At 37.7% G+C, this 19,322-nt stretch overlaps 1 protein-coding gene across 8 annotated transcripts in view; it reads right to left on the minus strand.

The window, feature by feature from the left end:
- The window catches only part of adnpb (activity-dependent neuroprotector homeobox b), a 119,634-nt gene that overhangs the window by 34,563 nt on the left and 65,749 nt on the right, over positions 1–19,322 (minus strand). For all 8 annotated transcript variants that reach the window (XM_051932984.1, XM_051932983.1, XM_051932986.1 and 5 more), the window contains one exon: positions 9,279–9,316. The gene's annotated coding sequence lies outside the window, so the exon portion shown is untranslated. The remainder of the gene's footprint in view (positions 1–9,278; positions 9,317–19,322) is intronic.

Below are 19,322 nucleotides of genomic sequence, written 5' to 3' on the forward strand. Positions count from 1 at the left end.
TTAAACTAATAAAATAACAATAATAAATAAATAATAGTATTATTACTGATAGTTGCACTATTACTTCAACGCCAGGTGCATTACACACACTATTCACCAAATTAAAATTAAAATAAAACAAGTGCAACTTGGTGATGACATCTTACCAACTGAACCATCATTCTAGGCAAACTGCATTAATAATGGACGTTGCTTCAAGCTAAGCTATACCTGGGAAGAAAAAAAACATAACTATATGTCTGAGAACAAAGTCGACATTTCTACTTCTACTCTCATAGTTTACTTCATAATTAAAGTAGAATGTCAGTAAACTAAACTTCTTCCTAAAATCCAATGTTTAATCAATTACTTAACTTTACCCCGTCATAAATAAATGCAGCACATTAAATGCTTTGTGTTATGTTCCCTGACCCAGTGGTTAATCACTACGCTTCTTAAACTGACTTCCTCCGCACTAAGAGACGACAGCGATCACCATACAGAATCCATTCACTTCATGATATTCCTGCTTTCTGAAAATTTAGAATGCTAAGATAAATACTTGATATCATTTTCATGATGAAATGCATTAAAGAGTGTATTACACATGCACGGTAGTGAGGCGGTAGTGCTGCTCCCTGCAGTAAGGGGTCCCCAGGTGTATGTTTAGTGTAGAGAACTTTATGGCAGGTGTGACGAGGCTCCAAAAAACTGGATGTATGAATAGCTATCGCACAGGTTTAACTTAAATATTGTGTAAATGTTGGGTTTGTGATCTGCTGGTCGGAACACGAACACAGAATTCAAAAGCATGTTCTTCTGAGCGGGCTATCTTTACTGCATGCATTGCTGTCTCTATCTGACATACCAAACCCAGTTCCTATCCTTCTTTCACTACATAACCAATCACCAACACCGATAAAGTCTGTGTGAAATTAAAACTAGTTATAAACCTTAGCCCCACGGATGAGTTCAGAACTTTAAAAATATCTTCGTTATACATGTTTAATTATGCCATCCATTCAGAGTTGCGCCCATCTCTGAACGAGTCGCCAGCACATCGCAGGATGAATACAAGCAAAATATACACTAGCAGGGTCAATATAGCACAACAAAACCCCACATCCTTCATGACTTTGAAAGGAAACTGAAGCATGCCAAGTTAACCCACCAGAAAAACATGCAAATGCAAGGCAGGCACGCCGCCGTACCCCCATATGATTAACGCATGCTTTAATGCATTTCACCATGAAAATTATATTAAGTATTTATCTTAGCATTCTAAATGTTCAGAGAGCAGGAAGATCATGAAGTGAATGTATTCTGTGCGGCGATCGCTGCCGGCGCCTCCTCTTAGTGCAAGAAGAATTCATTTTACGATGAAGTTTAGTTTACGATGTTCTACTTTAATGACAAATTACGAGAATAAAGTCAACATGTCGACTTTAATCTTGACATAAATGGCGAGAATAAAGTAGAAATGTCGAGAAAAAAGTCAACATGTCGTCACACTATTACACAGTACCCAGGTACATTACACTGTATTGAAAACAAATAAAACAAGTAACAACTTGGCTTGCAGTATTATCCCAGTAGTATAGAAACAGTATTTACACATCTGACCTTTTAAAACTAAAGTATCTCCAGGCGACGGACGTGACTCCCTTTTTTTCGGCAAAAGTTCTTCAGTTCATCATGTTCAACTTTATCGTCAGCTTCAGTTTCGGAATGCTACCTATTTGGTGTGTAGCAGTGAAAAAGGTCCCCACTTGAACATTTTCCCGCTGCGCCACGTTGCCGAACGTCGTTTAGGTGAAACTGGTCAAGGATAGGTGTGCCAAGCTTGTGGCATCATATTCAAAAGACTTGAGGCTGTAATTGCTACCAAAGGTGCATCGAACAAAGTATTGAGCAAAGGCTGTCAATACTTATGTACATGTGATTCTCAGTTTTTTATTTTAATAAATTTGCACAAACCTCAAGTAAACCTTTTTTCATGTTGCCATTATGGGGTATTGTGTGTAGAATTCTGAGGAAAAAAAATGAATTTAATCCATTTTGGAATAAGGCTATAACATAACAAAAAGTGGAAAAAGTGATGCGCTGTGAATACTTTCCGGATGCACTGTACATATACACATACACACACACACACATTATATATATATATATATAATATATATATATATAATATATATACTGTTAAATTGGAATAAAATAATTAAATATTGAACAAATAGTGTACACTACATAGATTACATCACCATTTTTAAAATTGTTCAAATTTCAAAGAAAAAAATCAAACATCACATACAATTAATGTACTGTATGTAAATCAAACCAACATTGTTTCAAGTCTTTCAATATAGGATGTTATAGTATAGACAGTGTTAACAGGAGTTTGGATAAACATAAGATCATTTCTCTTACTAGTATCCCATTTTTTTTTAAGATAGTTAGCCAAGTGTAAAGGTATATAGGTCAAAACTCTTTGGAAAACACCTGACACTAGAATTAGTTTTGGAAGATAATTTGACTCTTTTATATATTATTATGAGAAACATATATTGGGATTTGTACTCTGTATAGAAAATGTGTAGATGCCTTCACAGTTCAGCTCTACAATTCTTATGGTGTTTTGAGAACATATTAAGATATACTGAATATTTCATTTTCAGACAAAAACTGCAAAATCAATTTAAGCCCACACAGCACAGCTATAAATACAGTATCACTGTATGCCAGGGAGACATACTAAAATCAAAGGAAGCTTGGACAAATTGCTCAAAAATTAATCACCCAGCACAAAGCAAGACACCTTTCAGTCAAAAAAAGATTATTGTAGGATAGAAATAGGAGTTATGCATTCTTTCTCCGAAACACAGTAGGAACAAGAAAAAAGTACTAAGAATGTTGAAAAAGTTATGGAATGACAGTTGATACTTAGAAGGCAAATATTTGAAGGTTGTAACAGTTACTTATCTATAATAGGTTCTCAACCCTTTTGCTTTAGTGTACCATCCCAGGAGTACAGTATGTCTCCAAACTACAACAATTTTTTCTGCCTCAATTACTGAACTAAATATTTAGGTATAACTAAATGCCATACAGTAATCCCTCGCTATATCGTGCTTAGGACTTTCGCGGCTTCACTGTATCGCAGATTTTATATGTAAGCATATTTAAATATATATCACGGATTTTTTGCTGGTTCGTGGATTTCTGCGGACAATGGGTCTTTTAATTTCTGGTACACGCTTCCTCAGTTGGTTTGTCCAGTTGATTTCATACAAGGGACGCTATTGGCAGATGGCTGAGAAGCTACCCAACCACAGCGCCTATTATGTATTAAATAAAACTCCTCAAATATATTGTGAGCACAGGGGCTGTTTGCACCCCTAGAGGACACGGCCACTCCTCAAAAAAAGCTGAAAGATTACCTTCACAGTGCTCCCCTTCTTTGCTGGGCTTACATGTGGCTGCTTTGCAAGCGATATGCTTCCCGCATGGTGCTTCGCATACTTGAAAGATCAAACAGCATGTATTGATTTTTGATTGTTTGCTTTCCTCTCTCTCTCACTCTGACAGAGGGGGTATGAGCAGAGGGGCTGTTCGCATACTGGCGTAGAGGATACGGACGCTCTCTAAAAAATGCTGAAAATGCTTGCTCCCTTCCTCGCAGCTACTTTGTCCGGCGGTTGTGTTTCGCATTCTTAAAAGCCAAACAGCCCTATTGATTTTTGACTGTTTGCTTTTTTCTCTCTCTCTCTGATGCGCACTCCTTTGAAGAGGAAGATATGTTTGCATTCTTTTAATTGTGAGACGGAACTGTCATCTCTGTCTTGTCATGGAGTCACAGTTAAACTTTTGAAAAGAGACAAATGTTTGTTTGCAGTGTTTGAATAAAGTTCCTGTCTCTCTACAACCTCCTGTGTTTCTGTGCAATCTGTGACCCAAGCATGACAATATAAAAATAACCATATAAACATAGTTTCTACTTTGCAGATTTTCACCTTTTCGCTTCAGGGTCTGGAACACAACACCCGCGATGGAGGAGGGATTACTGTATTTCTTTATCTGCCCAAAACATTTTATTTGGGAATTCTATTAAGGTAATACATATGGCTTTGTGTGTGTGTGTCTTTTAATTTTGCCTAATATGTTAATGTATGAACAACAGTGTAGTTTCATAAAGAATAAAAATTAGAAATCATTGATTTTCCAGACTTTTCAATTCCAAAATATACACTTCAAAATATACAATTCATAGCTTAAGATGCAGGAGTAGCTGATTCCCCTCTTAAATTAACAAATGGGGACTTTTATCAACTTTGGGGAATTTCAGCAAAGGATTTATCTTAAGCTCATATACAAAATTTATTCACTTATAGTTTCCATTCATTAATTGAAAAAACTAACTTCTTAAAGCCAACATTAAATATGTAGATATTATTCTGTTATCTACATATGAAGCTGTTGTGTTAAAACAGGATGATAGCAAAATTGGATGCCATCATGAAAAATCTCCTCCAGGAGGTGTCTCTTGGAGAACTTTTAGCCATAGGTTCATTCCATTACGATTTGCTAAGAAGCACCTCTGAAGATCTTGTCTGTCCACTATTATCAGGTTATTCAATGTTTCCACCCGATGTATCCATCAAGTTTATATTTATCGACTGATTGGCTACATAATCTGTCATGTGATTCTGTAACCTTTTTTTTTTTGTAGGTCTCTCCTTATCTGCCCTCAGATCCCTCACAGCAGTCCTTCTCAGTTCCCAGTACAGACCAGAGTTGCCATTAAGCCGTGCGCTGCGACTCCTCTTGACGATATCCAGGGTTTCCTGTGATATGAAATACCTCCTTCTATGAACACCAGCAACACCAACACAACTCTCAGCAAACTTCAGGGTCTTGTCATGGAAGGCCTCCCACATCACATTAGATCAGCTGCCACACCCAAGTCTGCAAGTTTCTCATGGAAACTGCATGTAAACTCATTAGAAACAGCCCATTAGCTCTCTGGCAGTTGCGATTCTTCTGGGGGATGTTGCTCCCTAAAGGGTTTCCCCCTTCCCCTTCATAATGTGAGCAAGCCGCCAATAGCAGAGCTACTCCCGCAGAGTAGAAATAAGTCCTGTTTGGAACTGTGGGAAGTTATGGTGGCTGGAGTGCCAGTCCTGCCACCAACCCCCAAGTTTTCCCTTGCAAGTTGGAAGACAATTTGCAGGGTTGGATGCAGTTTGCCATACCCAGGACAAAAGCTTTTATTAATGACCTCTCAGTAGCCCCACTTGTCACAAATCCCTCATGTATTTCCATTAACATAATGAATGTTGTATGATTGCAGAGATTAGCCTTTTGCTTCAAAATATTAACGAATGTTTGGCCAATGTGGAAATTTTGAGGCATTTCTGGTACATGCTTCCTCAGTTGGTTTGCCCAGTTGATTTCATACAAGGGACGCTATTGGCAGATGGCTGAGAAGCTACCCAACTTACTTTCTCTCTCTCTCTCTTGCGCTGACGTAGGGGGGTGTGAGCAGGGGGGCTGTTCGCACACACTAGACGATACGGACGCTCAGTCTAAAAATGCTGAAGATTATCTTCACGTTTGCTATCTTTTGTGCAGCTGCAGCTGCTTCCTGAAACAACATGCTGAACGGTGCTTCGCATACTTAATAAAGTATCTATCCATCTATCTATCTAAAAGCACGAAGGGCACGTATTGATTTTTTTATCTGTCCTCTCTCAGCTCCTGACCGAAGGGGGTGTGAGCTGCCACCTTCAACAGCTTTGTGCCGTGGTGCTTCGCATACTTAAAAGCCAAACCAGCACTATTGATTTGTTTGCTCCTTTGAAGAGGAAGATATGTTTGCATTCTTTTAATTGTGAGACTGAACTGTCATCTCTGTCTTGTCATGGAGCACAGTTTAAACTTTTGAAAAAGAGACAGAGTTTGTTTGCAGTGTTTGAATAACGTTCCTGTCTCTCTACAACCTCCTGTGTTTCTGCGCAAATCTGTGACCCAAGCATGACAATATAAAAATAACCATATAAACATATGGTTTCTACTTCGCGGATTTTCTTATTTCGCGTGTGGGCTCTGGAACGCAACCCCCGCCGATGGAGGAGGGATTACTGTACTTTCAGCCAAACAAATTATTCAGCAGACTCATGTATCTCAAGAATACCTTCAAATGCTCCTTTGTACCAACAACAATAGGCCTGCATAATGCCTAATTTGACTGTCAGAAGTTTTTTTCTTTTAGACTTTCTGGTGTTTGTTCAGATCATGGCATATATGTATGCATATATGTATGCATGTATTTTTTAATGAGTTTCTGCATAAAGCCACATTTCCTCTAGAGACTGTTCTATTAATTTTTCAATAATTATTCAAATACTGTCTATATTCATGTGCCGCCTTGAATTATTTGGACAAAATTAGTCATTAGTTTAACTAAGAGGCATAGACTGATTAATCATTAAAAAAATTTTTTTGGCAGCCCCCATCCTTTAACCAAGAAGCTTGTTTTAGACTTTCCAGATCAGCCATGAGCTTCCTCAGGTTTTGGGCCAACTGACACTCCATAAATGTATTTGTAATTGAAAACAAGTGAAGGCATGGAATGTAAGCAAACAAAAATCAAGAGATCTGAAAAGACTGCAATAATAAACAAAAAGAGAACATTAGAAATGTATGCATCCAAGTGCATTTGATATGCATATGTGAATTTATGTTAGCATATAAACCATATAAACATATGGTTTCTACTTCGCGGATTTTCTTATTTCGCGGGTGGCTCTGGAACGCAACCCCCGCGATGGAGGAGGGATTACTGTACCTTTCTTACCGGATTATTTGCACAAAATTGACCAGGCTCAGTGCTGTCAAGCACTTGAGCTTTATAGCACTTGCTAAACATGTCTTAATTTGAGCTTTGCTAAACTTTCCTTCACTTCTGAAGAGTTTCTTCATTTGCATGCCAACACGACAAATTTCTCTGTGCAATCATTTCTCAGAGCTGTAGCAAGAAAGGAATGCAGCGAGTTAGAATGTCTCCTTGCTACAGAGATAACGACCAAATATTGACGACAAAAAAAAAAAAAATCACTGGTTGGCCATTTTTCTTTTATATATAGTGTTGCCAAATTTCATTCTACTTAGGCAAAGGCATTTTTCAGATTTTTTGGGTATTTAGTTTTTCTATTGTGTTTTGGTGTGTTCTCCCAAAATACCTGATATACTCAAATGTCCTTTCTTAGCGGGTGCCTAGTGCTCTGGAATGTACCACCCTGCCCAAATTTCTGCTTTTTAGCTAAACTGGAAAACAATGTTTGTTGATGATTAAGTCAACTTTGCATTATTGCTGTACATAAATAGATTATACATATATTTTTTCTGTACAAATTGAAAACCTATTGAACAAGAATTACAAGCAAGCTATTTTTTATATTGTGGAGTGTTGGGGTGGTAACATCACCTCAAGAGAAGCCCACCAAATCAACAAATTAATTAAAAGGGCAGGCTCAGTTATGGGAATGCACTCTCATACCCTGCAGGTAGTAGCAACGTAGAAAATGAAAACAAACCTTAGTACCCATTATTAACAACGCTGCACAACGTCTTTCTGACAAATAATTATTCCAACAAACGAGTCAAGAAACACTACTGTAGCTCTTTCTTACGAATGGCAATATGCCTGAATAATACTTCACTGTGACTGTAACTGTTTACTTTTATGTTTGTTGACTATCATAATATAAGGGGTCTATTATTTGCCATAATGTAACATTTATTTCAGCTTATGCAACATGAACATATAAACTGCTATGTAGTCGCAAAGCATAACAATGAAAAAATATATTTATAAATTCTGCCAAAGAGAGACTAGAGTTTTTATATGTGATCATTTTTGAGAATAATTTCAGGTCAAAAAGTCATTTCTTCTATAAGGAGTGTTTCATGTAGATGACTATTGTAAATGTTCAACTATACAAACAAGCTTCATGACAAGTAAAAAACTCTTAGAATATGTGGAGATGAGTAGGACTTTTATAAAAGGTACTTCTACTGAAATTTTGCCAAAAAAAAAAAATGACATCCTCATAATGTGAATGAATACAACTTTAGAATAACTGAACTGACACAGAAAATTTATTTTCTGGAGATCATGTGATGCCTCTGTTTCCCACAGCTAGCATATTCCATCATGAACCCAGAACACTGAAAGACATAAACCAAGAAGGACCGGGCAATAAGGACAGGGGCACACACAACCTGCACAATGGATTTCTGCACACACCCACAGCACAATGGATTTTGCACATCTGCAAAGTGCTTTTATTATTCCAACAAAAAAGGTGCCTCAAATATAGTTCAGAGAATGTTTTCCATAAATAAATACAATAAAAATCAGTGCATTAATGGTGATATAAACCCAGCAATACATTTTCATTATGTTTAAAATCCAAAACAAACTATACAGAAATTGGGTTTCCTTTTCTTGCCTTTACTGCCAACTCAGCACATCCTTCTTTCTCCCGTCTCTCCAGCACACCCTACAGGTCACTCTCTCCAGCTCTTAACCTAAGAACTATCATTCTATGTCCACTGGGATGCTTGTAGCTGGACCTCCATCTTCCAATGTAGCCTTCTCAGAGTCTACATGATCCTAGGAGTCCTAGCAACTAGCCCCACTCTTCCAGGCTGTTCAGCAGGGGACGATCAAGCTCTGGAACTCTAACTTTTGCTCCCTTGCCTCCTCATCACTACACTGGCTCACATTTCCAAATCTGCCTTTTTCAGACCTTTGGTTTCTCTTTCTCCCCCTCCGTCAATACTCAGGTTCCTTTTATGCTTCATTGGGTGCAAGTACCCCAATTATGCACCCCAGAGCAATAATGAGGAAATCGTCTGAATTATACGCGTTTGGAAGTGAATGCAGGTTCTGCCAATTCCACTATCAACCACCACAGTTCTGCTTGTCTATGCTATCCGCGAGCGGCCAACACCCGCCTCTGGAGCCTGAGCGCACAGTTTTTTAACTACAAATGTGTGCACTGACAGAGACCAGAAACTGGCAAATTGTATATATAGTACAACAGAAAAAAAAAAAAATATGTATGAAGCAAAAAACAACCTATTAAATTTAGCTTCATTTTCACTTTTAGATTTGGTAAAGAATAAAGAGAACTATGTACCTGGCAGTAATTAATAAATAATTTGAAGTACTAAAGCTTTAAACAGATTACTGTTTTTACACCTCAAAGTCAGATGATCAGTAAGGCTCTTACCTCACTTGGTCCTACTTCAGTTTGATATCAGCAATAAGCTGTAAAGAAAGATAAAAGAAACCTTAGTGACTTTACAATATCAATCATTTTAAAACACATCTACTACACATATTTCATCAAAAATACTTTTTACTACCGTTAAACAAACACTAGAGATTTCAGGAAGCAGAAGGCAGACCACAATCCTAATGCCTGAAAGGGTGAGCAGCCATAAACTTCTTGGGAGTGACAATAGCACATTTCAGTTATTATTATGAAAGCTCACCAACATGTTCATCTCTTCAGATGTCTGAGAAAAGCATGGATTTCTCAATCTTTTGTCTTTTTCTTCTACAGGCACACAATTAAATCCATAAATGATGCAGCACCTGCTTGAAGCCATTCCAAAGGATAGGGAAAGAGAGCACAGAAATATTGCTGACAAACAGCTGCTTCCAGCATAGTCACTTTAACTGAATAGCCACCCATAAAACAAATGCTGTACTTCTTCATATATCTGCATTATACTGAACTGTCTTAATGTAAATGAAACTTGTTTTTTACTACACCAAAACAGTGCTCCCACAAAAGTATGAAGAATGACAGTAAAAAGTCCACTCAGAAATTAAATGATCTGGGTATTTTGCATGCAGAATGAATTTGTGGTCTATCCATGCATTGGAACCATTTACTATATAAGCAAGAACTGTAAAGTAATTAACAATTGGCTAAAAACCTCATACCTCGGAGAGTAAATGCTTTGTAAGGGGAAAGCAATTAGGTATTTATTTCCAAAAACACATGGCCTCTGCACAGTATCATTTTAAATTTCTACATGAGGAAGTTTCTGTATTGTTATATGCGCTTTTTGAGTGCTGCGTTTGAAAACAATACTCCACTTTTTTTGTGAATTATTTGTATCTATACAAGTTTTATTATGTTTGTGCTTCTCTCTTGTTGCTTATTATGTAAAAATTTTACAAGTACAGATAGGTAAGAGATAAGAAAAGAAATGCCTCGACACTTATCAGGACCGGGGCTCTTTGGGAGCCCTATTAAAGAACCCATCTTTTATTGCAGAGGATGTCAGAGACTCAAGCAGGCAGTAGGGAGACAAACAAACAATACAGAGTGAGGCATGGCAGAGTGATACTTCTACATCAGATCATTAGTGTTACAAGAATGAAATTGTGCAGGGGCAGAGCTCACACCAGGAGCTGCTCAGACTGATAACAGCACAAGCCATATCACCTGAAAGCAAAAGTTGACCCAAAATACACCACACAAATCAGCTATGTACCATGAGCAAGTAGCTCAATATAACTGCAATTTATTATTCTATGTTTTGTAAGAAATGTTAAAAATTAGTTTAAAAATGTATAGTGTTCAGGGAATAGGTATTCAAAAATGTACACAGCTATGGTTATTTCAGGCTTGACTTATATGTACCAGGTCACTAAAGACCCAGGGTATATAATAGTGTTTTCTCAAAGTTCATGTATAGTAGCGTTGAGAAACCTCCAAAAAGCTCAGAAATTGGTCTTGCTAGCAGACATGCAATTGAGAAAGACCTGCTAAGCTGAATATGGATGGCAGATGCAGATGACTGACATAGACAATGAGTGTGATCTGCTGCAATGGTGGAAAACCAATAAAACCAATTTGCGTTGAGAATGTCACCTTACAAAGAAATGCTTATATATTCCTGAAACTAGCACCCCATCTGAAAGGGCATTTAGCACAGGTGGGAACATTGTTAGTTGGCACAGAGTATCACTCAAGCCTGAGAGTGCACATAAGCTTGTCTTTCTGTCCCAAAACCTGTGACAGTTCTCTGAATGCTGAATTAATAAAAGCACAGGATCTCCATGTCTACACTACAAATAGACCTCAAAGATCTGTCTAATTAAGTGAGCAGTTTAATGATGATTTTTTGTGCAGTTTCAAACATTTCAAATATTTTAAGTAGGGTCTAGTAAAATTTTATTATAATATCATTTGGCGAATGCTTTTATTAAAATGTCTTCAAATATTAAGACCACTTTAAAATAATAATTCATAATGTAAATAAAAGCAAAAACTTTACTGAAAATATTTTTTGTCTGGTTAAAGTTTCAAATACTGTGTAAAGTTTGCAATACACCTTTTGCCACAGAGTACTGGTGCTTTGGAGGCACAGTATTATTGTCTTTATTAACATTTTAAAATTGATAAATATCAAAATATTGTAGCATATTGGTTAAATATCCTGAAATTTATAATTATTGCAGCTCTGTCACAAGCATTACAATTTGTATTAATGCCTGTCTTAATGTGTGTGATTCTTGACACTTCACATTCTACATACACTGCAATGTATACATGCATTCATATCTTATGAAGACAGACATTTTTTAGGGGATTAATGAGTGAACAAATGAACCAGTGCACACATATGCAAACTGAGAAATGTATACATTAAGTATGCATATAATATTTACTACTTAATGGGGATTATTATTGTTACATGACCAATTAGTCACCAGGAGGGTAAACCAGTGCAACTTGATACTGGTCCCAAACTGGGATAAATAGAGATGGTTGGCATTGTGAATTTCCCATTGGGATTAATAAAGTATTCTATCTATCTATCTATCAGGAAAGACATCAGTGTAAAACCTAGCCAAAACCTTAATGGTGGAATCAATCCAATCAGCTTCGGAAAATGTTAGGGATACCCCATAAGCAACATGCACAAGCCTTGCCTGATCACTGTGGAAAGTGAGCAAGGGCTACAGGAAGGACTGGTTAAAGAAGTTAGTCTACAAGAGGAAAACAGGGGAGTGGAAATAAAAGGGAAAGTTAAGATTGAGGGCACTGAATGTTTGCACAATCATTGGAAGACTTTGCAGATTTTTTTAGAAAGGAGGAAAAGGAGTGTTGTGTAGATAGACAGACAGATAGATACTTTTATTAATCCCAAGGGGAAATTCACAATAGATCACAAGATATGCACACCGGAGCAAAAAGAAATGGTGTAGGTATAATAGTATCCAGAGAACTGAAAGACAGTAAGAGAAAAAGAAAAAAATACTATTTAATATATATATATATATATATATATATATATAAATATATATATATATACTGTTTAATAACTATTTATGTGAATTTCCCATTGGGATTAATAAAGTATCTATCTATCTATCTATCGTATCTATCTATCTATCTATCTATCTATCTATCTATCTATCTAATAAACACTTCTTTGATTCATTTGCAGTTTCAAAAGTTTACTAACATTTTAAACAACCAGTCCATTTGTAGAGCTTACTACAGTAATCATGATAATGTAAACTAGCAATCGTGCAAGATTAAAATAGTTAATGAAATGATGATGGAGAGAAGAACATCACATGTTACAGTAAGGAAGGAGATTATTTTAATAAGAAGTGACTTGTGAAAGGACTCAATATTAGAATAGTCACATGATTAGTATGGGATGTTATTATAGTCACTTACAACAGCATATTTACAATACAAAGTGTAACATGAAACAGGTTAACAGAACATATTGAATAAGAAGGGAAATGCAGGGCACATGTAATTCAGTATATGTGAAGTGTGGCCATCAGCTAATGTACTATACCAGTGGTCCCCAACCTTTTTGACAGCAAGGACCACTTTGTTAGATGCAATTTTTCCATGGACTGGTCGGGGGTTGCAGTTTTATACACAATTTACATAACATTTCTATTATTATTAAGTTATTAAGCAGTTCGCATACGTTTGCACCCCGAGATTTTTCTTCTTTTTTTGCATATAACAAAGACATATGCTTTGCATTTGCCATTCCAACAGACTGCACATCACAAACATTAACACTGTTATCATTTTTTTCGTGTCTGCCGTTTCTATAGGAGGGTGACAATGAGTTAAATTCCAATAGATGTTTTTCAAATGTTGACAAGCAATAAGCAAAAGGTATCACCGAAAACCACAGAAAACAAAAACATCAAAAAAAAAAAAAAACAGTACGAGGAAAGATTTTTTTTTTTTACAATGTTTCTGTTTGGGGATCGTTGTGTAAATGTGTACAACTGAGCTGCGACCACAGATCTAACTGCTCTGTGAATGATTCAGTCAAGCATTTCAGGTCACTTCGTTGTAATGAAAGCATCTGCTGAACGTACTTTGTAGTAACAAGATTTCTATAGTCTTGTGTCATATGGGGAAACTGTCGGGACCATAAAAATACTTTGTTGTAATACCCTCTCACCTCGGTCTCCTCTCCTCTCTCTGTGCCGCTGCAAAGCCCCGCCCGCCAAGCATTCTGAAAAGTCTGAGTGAGTCTCCGTTGCCGGCAGTTCTCTCGCGGCCCGGCTGTCAGACGGCTGCGGCCCGGTAGTGGGTCGCGGACCGGTGGTTGGGGACCCCTGTACTATACCATCTATAATTGTCAGAAAATGCAATTTCCTGCATAAACGTTATTGTCAGCGAAAATATTCCCATGTGTAACCTGCAAGTACCTGTACGTTTAAGTCGGGTTTCGATGTAACTCAGGAAAATGTAGTGTACAACAGGCCATAGGTAAAAACAGAGTGTGGCAAATAAACTCGGACATTATTAAACGTTTGTTGTGACTTGGTGATAGCCATACAATATGCTAAACAAACAGGAAATTGCCTATACCGTAATATAAAGGGAATATCTTGTTTTGAGTGGTCAGTGTTATAGAATCCCTGTAGTTTTTCCGGTCGTAATGTTTCTTGTCTGGCAGTTTGGCACTGCTCTTCAGAGAGGTGGTGTGTGTAATTCATTTTTCGTTCACTGTCTAGGTGTAAGACTTACTGCCGCTGAACTTTGGATAATGTCGCTCTGTGGTTTTTCATATTTTGTCTTTGTTGTTCTAGGGCACCTTGCCTATGAAGGTTGGTCTGGAGTGATATATATGTTTCTGCTTCTGTGCGTTGGTGTGAGTATGTAGGCCAGCAAGACCATTTCTGTTGATCATAGATAGGCTATACGCAACTTTTTATTTTCTCGGGGGGCTTGCGTTGAAGTGAAGGAAACAGTGGTGTAAAATGGTAGTGTCATAATGTAGTTTCAGTCAGTAACAAAGTATACACCGAATAAACAGTCAAATACCACAGTCAAAACTCTGTCAGGAACACAGATTCCTTGCTATTGTTGTGGAGGGATATAGTAGCTGTGACAACCGTTTGTTATATCGAGCACAGATGGACATAAGCAAAATAATACAAGTATAGTAAGGTGGAAAATTTTAATGCTAAAGTGACAGCTGCCGCTGACATAGTTAAAAAAAAAATCCTCCAGCATGGTTTCTCCATGGAAGACCGTAAGAGAGTGTTCGATTTAAAGAAAACATGATGGATAGCTGTGCATAAATAGAGAAAAACTAAATTGATTGTCCAACTATGAAATACTGAAGGCTAAAATAACAGAATACAACAACATAGTCCATCTTGAGAAGCGGTCCTACTTCTCTAAAATTATAAACAACAATGCTGGTAATCCAAAAGTTTTATTCTCCACTATTGATTTTTTGCTAAACCCAAGTCACTCAATGGAATGCCTCCAAAAAAACTTGGCTTTTTCTATATTTTTTAATCTCAAAATTAATGACAATAGAAATAATATCGTACATCCCTCCAATACTGACCCAATTAAATCCCAATATTCCATTTTAAGCAAAATAATTTTTTTCACCAGGATAGATTTACCCAATGTATACACATTAATTTCTCAAATGAAACCCTTCACCTGCGTCCTCAACTCAATACCAACAACTTTTATCAAAGAAGTGTCCGACGTGCTAATTGATAGTGTGCTTGACATAGTAAATTTATAATTAGATATGGGGGTCTTCTCAGACTGTCTTAAGACTGCTGTTAAATCCTTGCTCAAGAAAAATTCTCTCGACTCCTCTGTTTTTGACCATTTTAGACCACTGCATCCACTGAACTGTATCATCTCCAGACAGACAAGCAGCTTCAGCGACAGACTGCTGTCACTATCCTGCTCCACTGACAGACTGAGGAGATCATTCCTCCCCCACACTATGCGACTCTTCAATACCACCCAGGGGGGTAAATGTTAACATTATTCAAAGTTACTGTCTGTCTGTATACCTGCATTGTTATCACTCTTTAATTTAATTTTTTCTTTATCAGTATGCTGCTGCTGGAATATGTGAATTTCCCCTTGCGATTAATAAAGTATCTATCTATTTCTAACCTGTCTTTCGGTAAAGTAAAATCCTAGAAAAGGCAGTCATTACACAGCTAAATGATCAATTGATTAAACATTCTATTCTTGACAAGTTTCAGAACAAATCACAGTACAGAAACTGCACTTGTTAGAAGTAGTAAATGACTTGTGGGTTAATGCAGACAAAGGCAGTTTATCTGGTCTCATTCTCTCTTGGATCTGTGGGCCGCATTTCATACCATTGATCACAATATTCTCATAAAATGCCTTAGTCAGTGGGTGGGCATCTCTGGCAATGTCTTAAAATTGGTTCGAGTCTTAACAGGTAGAAAATTCTTTGTTAGTTGTGGTAATTATACTTCGAAAACACATTACATTCTATATGGTGTTCCACAATGATCTATCCTGGGACCACTGCTCTTTTCGATATACATGCTTCCATTAGGTCAGATTATCTCAAGGCATAACATGAGCTACCACAACTATGCTGTTGACACACAACTTGTATTTATCAATACCGCCTGATGACCCCGACTCTCTTGGTTCACTGACCCGATGTCTTACTTGTGCAACTGAGTGGGTGAGTAGTAACTTTCTCAAACTAAATAAGGACAAAAAAGAAACCAGTGTTTGGCAAAAATGGATTAGTTGAGGGTATTTGAAATAAACTTGATCCATTAGGCTTAAAAGTCAAGACTGAGGTAAAGAATGTAGAGGTAATTATTGACTCTGACCTAAATTTTAATCAGACAATGTTTTGTGCATTATCGCCGAGTTGGACTCTGATTTTCTTGACAGTGATCAGGAGATCGAGCAAGAGAGTGAGGAACTGGAATCAGCTAATCGGACACCAGCCGATGCCTTCCCAGCTGATCGGTTGTCAGTTGAGCGCATTCACACAGCCGATGCACCTACGGCAAGGATCGCATGGGAGGAATACCCAGACATTGATCTGTGGGAGCCAAACTGGCTACCGGACTTCACAAGACAGCACGGCTTGCTGTTCGATACAACAGATTACCAGCCGCTGGACTTACTACAGGCTGTTCTTTCCTGATGCTGCTTTTCAGCTACTGCCAGATAAGACAACTAGGTATGCAGAGCAATTTTTTGAATCGTGGGCTGCACTTGCACCATATTCTCATGAAGGGCTCTGTGGCATTACAAATAGAGATGGGACTAGACTGGTGATATAACTTCAGGGAGCATTGGTCCAAATGTGCTTTGTCCCCTGGTGGCTTTAGACAGGTTATGCCGCGTGATAGGTACATGCTGCAAAGTTTTATTCACTTTTGTGATAACCAGAAGCAAATACCAAGGGCTGAGCCAGGCTATAACCCCATGTATAAAGTTCAGCCCCTGCTTGACATTGTGGAACCAACATATAAACAATTTTATCAGCTTGACCGATAAAATCAGTCTGTGGATGAATCTATGATAAAATACAAGGGATGCCTTTTTTCTCCCACTATATGCCAGACAAACTCACAAAGTATGGCATAAAGGATTTTGCATTGGCAGAAGCAAACACTGGTTTCTGCCTGAAAGTAATTACATATACATGAAAGTATTTCTTTCAAAGAGAGAACTGTCCCTTGACAAGTCAGGTTGTGCTGGAGCTGCTTCAGGGCTATGAACATTTGGGTCATGTTGTGTACATGGACAATTTTTATACATCACCTGAACTGTTCATGGAGCTACAGAGCAGGGGAATTGGAGTTTGTGGAACAGTGAGAGTGAACAAGAGACACGGGCCTTCACAGTTGAAGCCACACAGGCTGAAGATGAAAAGAGGTGACAATGTGATTTTCATGCGGGCAGAAACTTAGTGGCAGTGGCACGATGTCAAACGGGTGACTTGTCTCTACAGTACACACTAACAATATATGTGAGAAAGTCTAGCAACAAACAATTGAAAAGGAGGCACCAGTGCAACACATATTGTAAGCAGTGCAATGTGGCAATGCATGCAATTGGCTGCTTTGAGCGATATAGATCTTCAAATGAGTGTCTGCTTATAATTACAAGAGCTAAACCACCTGATCAAGGCACCATACTGTCCCTACATTGATGGATTGAAGGCCAGATGTCCACATGGCGATCATCTAATTCTTCCATGTGAAGCCTGAAAACGATGTGGACTGATTTAGATCATTTGTGTTAGGAATAATGCCCAGTGTGGGCAGGACGGTCTTGTGGCCCTGGAACCCCTGCGAAGATTCTTTATTCTCTAGTCCCTTGGAGTGTTGGTTTTTTTTTTCCCCCCTATGTCCTTCTGGCCATCGGACTGTACTTTACTCTGTTATTCAGTATTGCCTAATCTTACTTTTATATTTCTATTTTTTATGAAGTTTTCTTTCTTCATTTTGTAAAGCAATTTGAGCTACATCAATTGTATGAAAATGTGCTATATAAATAAATGCTGCTGTTGTAGTCATCAGTATGAATAGGAGGAGTGCAACGTTTTGGTAAGACTGTAGGTAATGTCATTTATGCATATGCTCCTCAAGTGGGCAGTGAGGAAGAGGAGAACAACATTTTTTAGGCACAAATGGACGAAGAAATTAAAGTAGTATAAGAAAGTGATTGTTGGTGGTGATCTAAATGGGCACATGGGCAAGAGAAGAGAGAGTATATATACTATATGGGATCTAATTCAGAAGATCTATGAACAGTAGAGAATACCAGAGGAGCAGAGGAACAGTGTGATTGTACCCATTTATATTATAAGGAGAAGGGCGATATTCAGGATTGTGGAAACTACAGCAGGATAGAGCTAATGTCACACACAATGAAAATTTAGGAAAGCGTTGTAAAGTGAAGGCATAGAGATGAGACCACCATAGGGGAGAAGCAGTTTGGTTATATGCCAAGAGACTGATGCAGTCTTTACATTGAGACAGCTGAAAGAGAAACAAATAAAAACAGAAAAGACTGCCTAAGGTGTTTATTGGAGAGTGCCACATAAAGAGGTCCCATGGTACTGAGAGAGAAAGAAGTACCAGAGAAGTATGTGCAGATTGTCTTAGATATGTATGAGGGAGTAAGGACTCAAGTTAAAGGCAGTGCTAGGGTAACAAAGATCCTACTCTAACTGGGATCTTGTCTAAATCCTTAACTCTCTGATATGGTTATGGATCTGTTGAGTCATAGTATAAAAGACCATTCATTTCCCATGGTGCATACTTTTTGCTGATGAAACTGAAGAAACAGAACACAGAGAATTGAAGATAAATGGGAAGAAAGACTATATGAAGTTTAATGATGAAAAGTTATTCAAAAGTTAATCTGCAGGGAAAAGTATTGCAAAGAGTGAATAAATTTAAATATCTAGATCAGTGGTAGCCTGAGATGGAAAACTAGATGCAGTTGAATATGACCCTAGACTGTCACTTTACTTTTCAATGTGTGTGGTCCAGCCCGCTGAACGTTAAATTACCAAACATAGGCCTACGTAAACCAAAGTAAATGCAATTTGGGGACCTGGAGACACCACAGAAATATTAAACACCTATATAAACATCCTGTGATCGTTTCCCCCAAACTTAAGTGAATTCCAAACTAGCTGTGTTAACCAAGGTCAAAGAAAATCGATTTTGAGTGCAGGATATTCAATCAATGGTGGACCAATGTCTGTTTTTTTTTTTTTTGTTCAGTGCAAGGACAAAGCCATTTTTCTCATATTTTCTCTATAGGTGTCTTAAAAAAATAAAACTTGTGTCAGCTCTGTGTACCTTGACAAAGAAAAACACGATTGTCTGACAGGGCAAGTCTGACGTGAGGTCAGAAAAAAATCTCAAAATTAAGAGATGGGTTAACAATTCAGCAGAATTCATTTTTAAAACTAAAACAGAA

Source organism: Erpetoichthys calabaricus, chromosome 10, assembly GCF_900747795.2.
Source record: "Erpetoichthys calabaricus chromosome 10, fErpCal1.3, whole genome shotgun sequence".
Taxonomy (NCBI): Eukaryota; Metazoa; Chordata; class Cladistia; order Polypteriformes; family Polypteridae; genus Erpetoichthys; species Erpetoichthys calabaricus.